The 13120-nt window shown below is 41.8% G+C and overlaps 1 protein-coding gene across 1 annotated transcript in view; it reads right to left on the reverse strand.

Annotated features, from left to right (window-relative positions):
- The window catches only part of ADGRL2 (adhesion G protein-coupled receptor L2), a 560560-nt gene that overhangs the window by 515910 nt on the left and 31530 nt on the right, over positions 1-13120 (reverse strand). The window lies entirely within an intron of this gene.

The raw sequence follows: 13120 nt of genomic DNA on the forward strand, positions 1-13120 counted from the left end.
ACAGATATGCCATTATCTTACTTAGCATCCAATCATAGCACTGTTTCCAAAAAGTATACCAGTGTAAGATATTAAGCAGACTGCTGGGCTACTAGCATCCTCCCTTGGTATTAAGTCCCCATTTCAGCCTGCTGATGGGTGCCATGTGCCCGGGCCAGGTAGCACTAAAAGGTGCGCCAAATACTAGGACTGTATTGTTTGAAAGTCTTCAGGATTCTGTCATTTCATTTTATTTTTGCAATGCCTAAAGTTAGTGTTTCAGAACCCTACATTCAGTTCCAGACATGGGATGGATAAGTAAACATTGGCAATTTCTGCTCCCCTTTCTCTTTTCACTGGAATTCTCTGACATTGCTAGTTGTGATAACTTTGTTGAACTGAAGAAAGTGGCCAAAATGTAGGGTTGCTATATTCTGAACAGGGGTTTTTTTTTGGGGGGTGGGGGTTGAGCTTTTTTGGGAACATCCCCCTCCCCAATTATGTTTTTGGGGTTTTTAAAGCATTTTTTATTTTTTTAAAAAAATTCGCCCAGACGCCATTTTGACAGCCCAATTCCTGGATGTGTCCGGAAAACCCGGACATATGGCAGCCCTACAAAATGGCCGTCTTGAAGCTCCACACATGCACACTATGATGTGAAGCTCTCTATACTGAGACTTCCAACCTGGAAGTACTCCTGACGATGCTTTGGAAAGAACAAAACTTTAGAAAAGCTCAATTTGTGCTCACACTGCCGCAGGGCCCTTCATACGAAGGCTTCCCATCCGGCAGGACTTCCTGGAGTGACCACGTGACCACAGCAATGGCTTTAAAAATTATTAGATCTCACTGAATTGTGCCCCTTGTGATTAGAAATATATGCGTCTCAATTAGTAGAGCAGATTAATTACAGGAATATAAATTCTCCTACTAATTAAAATGAATACCCATAAAAACGCTATTGCTGACCCCAATAAAAACATATTGCAGAGTATGTAGAAAGGTATGTATCCCTTGCAGGGTTTCTTCAAAGTGAACCACAGTTTGCACCAACATTGCAGTTAATCATTATTAAACAGTGCTGGGATGTTTTAATGCAAAAAATGAAGGGTACTGCTGGAAAAAATAAATGGTACAGTTTTAGGTGATGGGGTGAGGTGGGGGAACAAGTGTGTGCTATCATTTTTATATTATTTCTTCACTTTTGCTTGATGATGCAAAGTCATAATTCTATCATTTAATATTTTATAGACAACATTTTTTAAATGAATAAATCTCTAAACCAAAAGTGTAAACCCATTTGAGTTAGTGGCTGAGATCATTTCAGATTAAATTTTGGTCATGGAATCCTCTGTGAGAGCTCACAATCCCTGCCAAAGACACATTTGTTAACTTTAAATGCCAAAAAAGCAGAGTATTAGATCATCAGAAGTATTTTACTTCACAAATAGATGTTTTGATACAACATCTGATCTTGCAGTACTGATTATGTATGGCAGATTCCATCTATCGTGTAGCTGAAGTAAAACTAGATTTCACTTGCGATCTGATTACCATCTCTGGCTACAGTCCTTGAAGTATGGAATTTAACAATACAACTAGGAGTGTGTCCCCCCCATCTCTTGGCATGCCTTAGTTATAGCTTCACATTCTTTTTACCTTTTTCAATTATGGTGGTTTCATAAAGGCAAAAACAAAATGAAATTAAAACAATGGTTGCGATTATTTTAAAAATGCCTTAAAGAATACCCTAGGGATTAATTCAGAATGAAAATGATAAATTACCATAGGAACACCCAAAGCAGGCTTGCATTAATACATATTTTTTATGTCTAGAAGGCCACACAATATTTCCCCAGCATATGTGACAGCATAGACCGCCCCCCCCCCAACTTGAACAAAGGTAAGGCCCTTTTCATTTTTGTGAGATGTTAAGTAACTTTAGTACTGTAATGCTTACAGGTCCACTGTTCCTTTTGCAAGGGAGAAGGATAAGGAGAATACCAGAATGAATGGAGTGCTTTAGGAAGAACAGCCACTACCCTTGACACAGAAGAGTACACTGAGGTCAATATTAGTCCATATTACAAAACATTGGAAACATGAAAGCTAATAACAGGCCTTTTTTTTCAGCTGGAACTCCATTCCGGCACCTCTCTGGTAGGTGCCATTGCCATTATGAGAGAACAAGGGAGGCGTTCACAGTGAGTTCCAGCACCTCTTTTTCTAGAAAAATAGCACTGGCTACTAATAGTTCAGCCTCTGTTTGCAATTAATTGTGAACATCAATATGTGCAGACTTCAATGAGGGGACGCCCACAAGCAAGGCAGTAAGGTTTCCAATGCATTAGCTCAGAGACAGCCCTCTTGGTGTTTTGAATTACAACTCCCATCAGCCCTGATCAGCCTAGCCAATGGTTGGGGGTGATGGGAGTTGTAATCCACAATGTCGGGGGGGGGGGGCAGAGCACCGTGATATGCTGGCCAAGCTCCATATTTATACGTCGCAATATAAAACGATGCATTTTCAAAGTTATGGAGAGATATTTAAATTTGAAGCTTTCAGCTGGAAGAAGAAGAAGAGTTTGGATTTGATATCCCGCTTTATCACTCCCCTTCAGGAGTCTCAAAGCGGCTAACATTCTCCTTTCCCTTCCTCCCCCACAGCAAACACTCTGTGAGGTGAGTGAGGCTGAGAGACTTCAGAGAAGTGTGACTGGCCCAAGGTCACCCAGCAGCTGCATGTGGAGGAGCGGAGACACGAACCTGGTTCCCCAGATTACGAATCTACCACTCTTAACCACTACACCACACTGGCTCTCACCAATGCTTTAATTCTAGCCAGTTCTTTAAAGGTAACAAGCACACCAATGCAGTTTGTGCTGACATAAAAATCACGTCAATATCTAGCATGATTGTGGAATATAAAAGTAGGTTTGCCACTAGGATCCAGAGCTGCGCTTTATCTAACAAATGCTGAGTCCTGCCTGCCTGCCTGCCTGCCTGCCTGCCTTTAAGGGAAAATGGACCGTACAAGATAGAAGATGCTGATTTCATAATCCCCCCCCCCACTTTTTGTTTAATATTTATAGAAAACTTGGCATTTAGGGCTCCAGAGCAGAAATAATTTACATTGTGCACAGGGAACAGCTTGGGCCCCTGGCACAGGAGCCAACTCCTAGGGGCTGAGGTCCCTTCAGTTTCCCCAATAAAATAATTGATGCCGCCCCCGCCCCCGGGTTGTTGGGCAGTGCCATTCAAATGGTGTGCATGCACCAAGTCATGTGATCAATTATGCAGGGTGGGGCTTACCTGCCCCCCAATATTTTATTCAAGTTGGCACCCCTGGCCCCTGGGCCACTCCTAGCCCCTTGTAGCATCTCATCCATAAAGATAGGTTTATTTATCCCCAATGTGATTCCTTCTTGCTTAGGCCCTGCACCACATTCTTACTTGGTGTCATAGATAGCCAGCCTATGCTTTCTCCCATATGCTTTGAACTACAACTCCCATTGGCTCTAGCCATCATGGACAATGGTCAGGAATGATGGCAGTTGTAATCCACAACATCTGGAAGCCACCACATCGGCTGACTCTGTTCTATATGGTGCATCAACACCTCTTTTTCATGTTGCACAAGCACAGCAGAAATTAGCAATGCAAGAATGCCATCGATTATAAAATGAATGTAATAAAATGCAATTTACCATAATACAACTTGAAAATATACTACTTAGAAAGCAGCACAGCACAGGAAACTAAGAGTATATTTAATGATGTTTTTTAATATATATATATATTTTTCCCTAATTTCCTAGGGATCTAAGCTTCTTTAAGGACAATTGAGACTCATCATTTTGATCTTGAACAAATGTGCATCTGAATCACTGAGTAATTTTCCTTTTGTGCCACTTCATAAATCAAAACAAGTCTGTGGATTAAAACAATCTTTTCTCTGTGAAAATATTTGAAACTGTACTGCCAAATTGCATGCAGGGTTTTCAACGTGATATGATTTGAAATAGCCAGGAGAGATAAAAGGCATGAAAATTGGGATTTATTAATGAATAGGGGAATAAAAATACTGTCTCCTGTAATACGGAGAGGAGATAAACATTATGAAAAGAAGTATGTCACATACTTAGTGGCCCCATATCTCAAGTGAGGAAATGCATGTTTCATTCTAAAAAATAATAATGAAAAGACAAAAGCTGAATCCTAAGTTTTAGAGCACTGACTTCTGATGAACACAGATGCAGTAGACAGTGGATGCACCCAGCACCTCACAGGATTAAGTTTCATTGAGATTCCTTGATGTCATTGGTAAAAAATCAGGCCTTAGTGCTCCAGGAAGGCACTTAAGCACGTACCTGCCTTGAAGTGGGTCAGTAGTCTCAATGAAATCAATGGGACTGGTCACATGTTTTAAATTAAGCATACATTTTAAGTGCTTTGCTGGATTTGAGCCGACAGGCTCTTACTGTTTCTTCTGTGAGGAATTGGCAAACACAGGTTATACTGATTCCAGTGTGTGGAAGACAGTCCCTTCTTCCTTCCTTCCTTCCTTCCTTCCTTCCTTCCTTCCTTCCTAGGGTGAATTAAGGAACATTTTCCAAAAGATTACCATGGTTCCTCAGACCTGGTGTTCACAGCCAGTGGTGCCTCTTTTGAAGTCCTATGGGAGACTTTGTCTCCACCTCGTATTTGTTTTTGTTTCTTTTTCAATTCAATCTTACTGGCTGTTTAGTTGCACAGGTGTGCTTTTATAGTAATGACATCATCATTGCATGATATGGCCAGCTAATTGCGCCCATCGCGTTTCACAGGCAGCATCAGAGTGTGTCGAGGGAGGAAGGGAGTAGATAGAGGATCCTTTCCCCACTTTACATTATCCCCCACTTCCAATAATTGTACACCTGGGCGTCAGAAGGCTTCCTCATAGTTTCCACTAAGTGGAAGATGCTCCATGAGGCTGTGTGAGATATGTAAGAGTCATATTACGTATGGTGCCAAAGTGGAGTCTTTCCACACAGCAATTCCAATCTGTACCAAAAGCAATAGCTACATAGATCCACTATGAAGAGGCAGCTTCCTATTGTGGCCACAGTGTGTTATGTTTATGGTCTAACATGCAAAGCAATAGCTCTGAACTCTTTTTTTGAGTGGGTGCAATTAAAATGGGCAAAAATGTATTTTATTTTATGGCACACCTCCCACAGCAGCCAACATGTAACACATAATCTCTCTCAAAGATTCCAAACGGTCCAGGAAAATTGTTACCACTTGGGCTTAGAAGGTTGAAGTTACTCTATGTTTTTCTCCAACCTCCCCATTGTTCCCACTGGGACCAGTCTATGTGCAATGAGGATGCTTATTGCAGTTCCAGCACCTCTTGAAGCAGCAACAAAGTCCCCCTCCATCTCTTCTTTAAGGCCACTGGTATACTACGTTAGGGGAAGGGGGATGGGATATTATGGGAAGGGTAGTAACTCTGGTGGGAGACACATCATGCTCCCTCTGGGGTAGCTTGCTCACCTTTGGTCTCCACCCAGCATTCAGGTCGCACCTGTGGCACTGAGAAGCTGCCAGCACAAGACAACGGCCACACCTCAGAAAATGGTTTCAAGTGGCCGGCTAAACCAGGTGAGGGAAGCCGATGGGTCTTATGGGTCCTCAGTGAGTTAGGGACTTTTCCTGCATGCAAAGACAGGCTCCAGGGTATTGAGCAGATGAGACCAATAGTGGGTCCAACAGTCAAGAAGGCAGTTACTGCATGTGCTGTAGAGGGAAGTAAGGGGCAGATGGGACTCGCCAACCTGGGAAGATAGCCATTCCAGGAGAAGGAAAATTCTGATCCTGGACTTCCACTGCCTTGTGACTATGCCTATTAATGAGAAAAAATTGGGGGTAAATTCCAAGGAAAAATCTGTATCTGCTGCCTTGAGGGACATATTAAGGAGAAGAAAAGGCTAAGGAGTAAACCCTACAGAAATCCGGAGTGCAGTCCCTCAGATGGCATCTTGTATCTCTCCTTCCAGCAAATCCTGCAGCCAAGCTGGTGCCAAATGTATTTCTATGCTGTCCTTTGGACCACTTCAGTTATGTCATCTGGGCAGCCCAGGACCTCCATATACACAGCTCAGGCTTGCACCCTGGAGTGGTCTTTTTGGTGCTGCTAGTGCAGAAAAAACAACGCGGGAGGCAGCAGTTACCAGTTTCTGCAGCCAAAACAGGTGCTGTGATTTTTGAGTGGTTTGACTTCAGCCCTAGAGGTGCACTCCACAGTCTCTCCACTCTTGAGACAGACAGATGCCAACAACAACAACAAATATCACTTGAACATGAACGGCTTCCCCCAAAAGAATGTGGGAGCTAAAGTTTGCCAAGGTTCCTAAAGCTTGTTACGAGACCTGCATATGCCTCAAAGAGCTACAATTCCCTACATGGTTTAACAACCAATCCCTCTTCCTAGGAAACTCTGAGGAATGTAGCTTTGTTGGGGGGGGGGGGTACAGAGATTTCCTAACAACCCCCAGCAACTTTAAAGAACTGTAGTTCTCAGACTTATCTGAGGGAAGTTCTGACCATCAAAATGGTATAACTTTAAATGTATGGTGTGGATGTGGTGTAATAGAGAGGTGGCAATGCTCTGTTTCCTCGCCTCTGTAATGGTAAGCCACTCTGCCCCTGAGAAACATTCCAATTTTGGCCAGCCTCTGAAAACTGCAAAAAATAAATAAATAAATAAAAAATAAAAATACATGGAGGGTGTGTGCCTTTTGCTTTGAGTGTATGTGTGCATTTTGTAAGGAAGTATAAGGAAACGCTGAGTATAAGGACTGGGCTTGTAAAATGAGCTGTTTCAGAAGCTGAGATCATAGAATCATAGAATCATAGAGTTGGAAGAGACCACAAGGGCCATCGAGTCCAACCCCCTGCCAAGCAGGAAACACCATCAGAGCACTCCTGACATATGGTTGTCAAGCCTCTGCTTAAAGACCTCCAAAGAAGGAGACTCCACCACACTCCTTGGCAGCAAATTCCACTGTCGAACAGATTCTTTACTGTGTTCCACTGTGGAATAAATTCTTGCACCCACCTCCCTCTACTCCATCTTTATTTTCAAAAAGAAAAGAAAATTCACGGAAACAGACCTGAAAACAAACAAAGGATGTTTGCTCAGTGAAAAAAGACAGGTATTAAACTGACAAAGTGGTGACGGAGAACAACAAAAACAGGGCCGTTTGCAGATAATGGAGAAAAAGTACCTGTTGGCCCATGTCATTTGCTCTGCGACAGCTAATTATCAGAGCAAACCTCCCTTTACTGCTTTCATGGACTGCACTCTGCTTTTGTCTATGCGTTCAATTGTTGACACCTCTTTCTTTTCAAGTCAGCCATGGGTTTAGGCATTAAAGCTAAATTCCTTGGGGATGGTGTTTGACATTCCAGAAAGTGTCAGAGGCACCCCCATATCCCTGGAGGTGTTATAGACACAGCATGGAGGGGAAAGTGGTGTTTTCTAACCAGATGAGGTGTTTTGATTCACTAAGAGGCAGCATGATCTCCTGATTAAGGTTGCAGGATGAGTTTCCAGAATGCTTCACATTTCCTGGCCATGGCCACAAACACAGTAGCAAATAGTCACCAAAGTGGTACCCTAGGATTTTCTTTTTTTTGTTCCTAATTTCAGATAGTGGTGGTGGACTTAGCTTTCAGTTAAGCAGCATGTAACACGGAAAGCAGGCATTTGAAATTTGAACCATCCCCTTCATATGGTACGTATCATTTCAAATTATCTGGTAAATAAACGGATTCCGTACAGACATAGACTTTGTGTGGATAAATATGACAATATTTGGAATGTAAAGGTAAAGGGACCCCGACCATTAGGTCCAGTCGTGGACGATTCTGGGGTTGTGGCGCTTATCTCGCTTTATTGTTCGAGGGAGTAGGCGTACAGCTTCCAGGTCATGTGGCCAGCATGTGACTAAGCCACTTCTGGCGAAGCAGAGCAGCGCACGGAAACGCCATTTACCTTCCCACCGGAGCGATACCTATTTATCTACTTGCACTTTGACGTGCTTTCGAACTGCTAGGTTGGCAGGAGCAGGGACCGAGCAACGGGAGCTCACCCCATCGCTGGGATTCGAACTACTGACCTTCTGATCAGCAAGTCCTAGGCTCTGTGGTTTAACCCACAGCGCCACCCGCATCCCATTTGGAATGTAGTAGGCTATTAATATTTGCATATGTATTAGGATAATAATATCAAATTTAAAAATGAATGTATGGGTTAGGGTATTTTTCGTATATTGCATGTATTTCCCCCCCCCCCTACATATTTTTGTGCCTTTTTATTTTTCCTTCTTTCTTCTCTTTTTCTTTGCATCCCTTTATTTCTTTATAACTGAAACCTTTTCAATAAAATATTAATACCTAGTAAATGAACATTTGCCCTTTGCAGACGGTCACATTAAAGAATCCCCTCTTTTATGTCTGTTGTTTGAAAATATTTCTTAACTGCCCCTCATCAGAACATTCCAGAGTGTTGTACAAAAATCCGCACAACTGAGAAATATGATCTAAAACCAACAAATAAAAATTCAAGAAGTCTTGCATGTGGATATACGCAAATAATGTGTCACACACACACACATTCATCAGCATCTCTGAATGCAGGAAAGTTTGCTTCATTATTTTCTGTTTCCTATTTTCTGTCCTTCTAAAAACTGCTCTGCAAGGAAAATGGCTGCTCCTTGTGAATTTCACTGGATCATGGCCATGGCTGTAAAATGCACAATACTGGTTACTGAACTGATTCTATTTTATTTATTTTACTAGAGAAGCACACTTTCTCTTGGGAGGATGGCTAATGGCATCTTGAAGAAGATTATGGATGTGCCAAGAATGTGGAATGTTTGGATCATCATCATCATCATCATCATCATCATCATCATCATCATTGGACGCCTAGACTGCACGCAAGGCAAAAGAAGGAGACAGGAAGCAGAAGAGAGGAAATATGAGGCTGAGAACAGAGTATGCAAGGTCTATCTCATCCAACCTTCTGTTTACCAAGGTGGCCTGTCAGATGCTGTAGAATGACCACAAGCAGGTCAATGGACCAAGCAAGGAAGACCTGGCTGAAGGTGCACCAAACATATAGACGTCCACGTGGAAGGCCCAGAATAAGAAAGATAGCCAAGCAAAGGGCTTTTTATATCTAATTTGGCAAGAATGCAAACAGTCTCATTAGACTGGTTGCAGCGATAGTCAGAAGAACTAGTGAAATAAGTATGACAGGCCAACTTAGAGACAGCTTTAAAAAAGGTACAGACAAATTCATTGCCAATAAAGCTATCAATGGCTACTATACTTTGAGTCCCCCCCACCACAAAAAAGCTCAACAACTTTTGTGTCCATAATTTTACTTCTAGAAATGTGGCAACCCTACATTTGGGGAACACCAGCGGAAGGATATTGGTCTATTGCCCTGCTTGGGGTCATTCGATAGCATTTGACAGGCCACCCTGGCAAACAGAAGGTTGGATGAGATAAAACCTTTGGTCTGATTCAGGAGAGCTCTTCAGTTGTCAGTGGACAGATGAAAAAGACAGTGAAATCAACTAAGGGCTACAATTCATGTGCAGTTCCATCTAACTTTTTCTGTTTATTTTGTTTCTAATGTTTTAGATGGCTGTTCGTCATCTAAAAACGACCTGAAGGTCCATTTCTCACTATAAGGTGAAAAGAAATAAGCTTTCTTTCTTTCTTTCTTTCTTTCTTTCTTTCTTTCTTTCTTTCTTTCTTTCTTTCTTTCTTATCTTCACTGCCAGGGGAGAGAGCTGACCATAAAAAATAGCCATAGGGAAAAAGGTTAAGTATCCAACCTTTTCCCACTCCTGACTGTAATCTCAAGCATCTGCATTTATTTATTTTTATTTTTATTTATTAAAGATTTTATTGTTTTACAGAAGTTTGTGTAATGTCTCTTGTATTTTTTTCTGTGTAACATTTTTACAAACCAGTTTCATCTGTTGAGACATATGGGGGGGGTTGGGTGGCGATTTCTACTTTGCTTAATGTATGTAGGGTTTGGTGTCAGCTTGTGCAGGTTCTCTGCTGTTCATTTGTGTTTCTTTGGTGATGTGAGAGGTTGGGGTTGGCCTAGGGTGTGGTTGTTTGTTTGTGATTGGCTGTGGTGATCTTTGTTTTCATGTGTGAGTGGGGTGGGTGGGTGTTTTGGATCAGGTTAGCCATATTGATTTGTATGCTGTTGGTGGATTATTGTCATTGTCTTGCTGGGCTGTGTATGTGATAAAGGGGAGCCCTACCAGGGTAAAGGCGTCTTCTTCTGTTTGTCACTGTGTCAGTTTCAGTTTATTGGTTAATTTTTCTAGTAGGGCTGTTTCCCATACTATTTGGTATCATTGGTCCATGCTTACTCCTGACAGGTCTCTCCAGTGTCTGGTTATGGTGTTTCTGGCTGTGTGGTCTAAACCCCCCCTTTGAATCCAAATCAACGAAAAGAAAAGAATCTGCATTTTACTTAAAACAACAACTGCTCTACTCCTGTGGTTTCCAGCAATGGGTATTCAGAAGCATTACTAGCACCAATTGTGGAGGCAGAGCAAAGCCATCATGGCTCGTAGCTATCAATAACCTTCTCTTCCGTGAATTTATCTAATCCTTTTTAAAAGCGATCTAGTTTGGTGACCATCGCTGCTTCCTGTAAGAGCCAGTGCCCAGAGTTTAACTGCACCTGCTTGTTACTTTTATACTTTTATATGTCCAGAATCTTCCAACATTCAGCTTAACTGAATGTCCATGAGTTTTAGTCTTAGGAGCAAGGAAGAAAAACTTTTCTCTATCCATTTTTTCCACAGCAGGCATACTTTTATAAACTTGCCAACACTTACTCACTTTTCCTCTAAGTCTAAGCTAAAAAGATCCCTAACACTGTAACCTCTCCTCCTAGGGGAGTCACTGCATTCCCTGGATCATTTTGGCTGCCCTTTTTGAACTCTACAGTATCATTTTTGAGGTGAGGTATTTCCAAGTTCTGAAATAGTAGCATTTCAAAAGTGTCACCTTTTATAGGTTTATTTCATTAGAACTCTGATGGTCTGGGGATCAAGCAGGCAATTGTTTCCCCCCCCCCCAAAGGTTTACTCTCAATTTTAGTCATCTGTTCATAAAAAATGTGGATAATAATATTTACTTGTTCTATCCTGCACTATCTGGTGAGGATTTCCCACCCCTGCACGCGCTTTTGGGGAGGCAGTGAGGGAGAGAGGGAAGGAGCCCGTCTCCTTCAATAGATATGATGAATGTTTAGTACAATGGAGGGGCTGAGATCAGCAGGAGCCAATGTAGATGCTGCCAGACTACAAAAATAATCACATGGTGAATGTGGGATTCTCGTTTTGCTGAGGCCTTTGGGCTGGGTTAGATGTGGGCCTCATTTAGCATTAATCCCTGTGGTTTTACATTGATTTTGCTTGCTCTCCTTTGTTTCAGACTGAACTCTTACATGCTTTCAGTGCAATTTTCATTGTGCAAACCCAAATGTTCTGACTGAGCAGACTCACTCTCTTTCCCCCATCTCTCCCTGGGCAGTAGGATGGAACAGAAGAGAAATATCTAGTAGCTTGTTTTCTGTTGTTTTTTTTTTAAAAATTCAAACTATGCCTCAGATGAGGTTTGTACTAGAAACACCCCTCTTTCATTTTTCTTTTGAATATGCCGTTTTTGTTGTCATGGGAAAGGCCATACTTTTAAAAAATCAAAGTAAAACAAAACAAAACCCACACACAACCCAGCAAGAACACAAAGTGAATGCATTATGGTTTCTGCTATTCTGAACAAGAATCATTACTCAAACACATAAATCAATGAAGCACACTGATGCATTACTTTAATTATCATTTCTGCTCAGATGGTTGGTTTATATAACATAATTGTTTACTGCATCTGCGTCTTACGCAAGAGTTGCATAGTTGGGCCTCTGATGTTAAGAAGTGCAATACTTTAGTAATTTATTCTGACTCTGTTCTTAGGGCGAATATCAGGCTAGGAGAAACATGACAACGATCTCTGATACAGCTAATACAGAACATATATTGATATATTTTCAAATTTTATATTTTCAGATTTTAATGTTATAATTCTATTCTGAAATGTCACACCTGGCTTTAGAAATAGAATTTTGATATTCTTGCAATTTGCACGTTAGAAGACAAGTTGCTTGACTTACGTTGTTTAACTGGTGTGAATACCTTGAAAGTCGAACAGAATCTGTTCTGGAAGTCCATTTAACTTTGAAAACGTTCGGAAACAAAAGTGCAGCTTCTGATTGGCTGCAGGAAGCTCCTGCAGCCAATTGGAAGCCGTGGAACGTCAAACGTTCAGGTTCCAAAAAATGTTTGCCAGCCAGAACACTGCTTCCTTAAGTACTCACTTCTGGTGCATGCCACTTGTCAGATATTGCCAAAAGTTGACAGTATTGCACACCAAAGGATGTGGTGCTCTCTAGAACACTACCTAAGCCATGCTGAGAGAAACCTGCACCTCAAGATCCTATATAGCTTATCCATATATACAGTGGTGCCTTGCAAGACGAAATTAATTCGTTCCGCGAGTTTTGTTGTCTTGCGATTTTTTTCGTCTTGTGAAGCACGGTGTCGGGAAAGCTTTGGAAAAGCTTCAAAAATCACCAAAGTCTTTAAAAACCTCAAAAAAGGCTACCACACCGCGTTCTATGAGTTGCTCCTCGAAGTCAAGTCGCAACTGTATTAACGGTGTTAAGAAAAAGGAAACAAACTTGCAAGACGTTTCCGCCTTGCGAAGCAAGCCCATAGAGAAAATCGTCTTGCGAAGCAGGTCAAAAAACCCTTTCGTCTAGCGAGTATTTTGTCTTGTGAGGCATTCGTCTTGCGAGGTACCACTGTAGTCTATTCATACAACACTTTCCCAAACATCTGAAGGAAAAGAAAGAGGATATTTGGAGAAATGGAACTGGGCTGAGGCACAATCACCCAATGCTACTCTTTGGAACTGAACTGGAACCATTGCAATACAATGGCTGAGTGGGAGGAGGCAGGCAGACCCTTTGTAGGCCCTGTGATGGCGCCGCCCC

The sequence above is a fragment of the Podarcis muralis genome, chromosome 5 (genome assembly GCF_964188315.1).
Source record: "Podarcis muralis chromosome 5, rPodMur119.hap1.1, whole genome shotgun sequence".
Classification (NCBI taxonomy): domain Eukaryota; kingdom Metazoa; phylum Chordata; class Lepidosauria; order Squamata; family Lacertidae; genus Podarcis; species Podarcis muralis.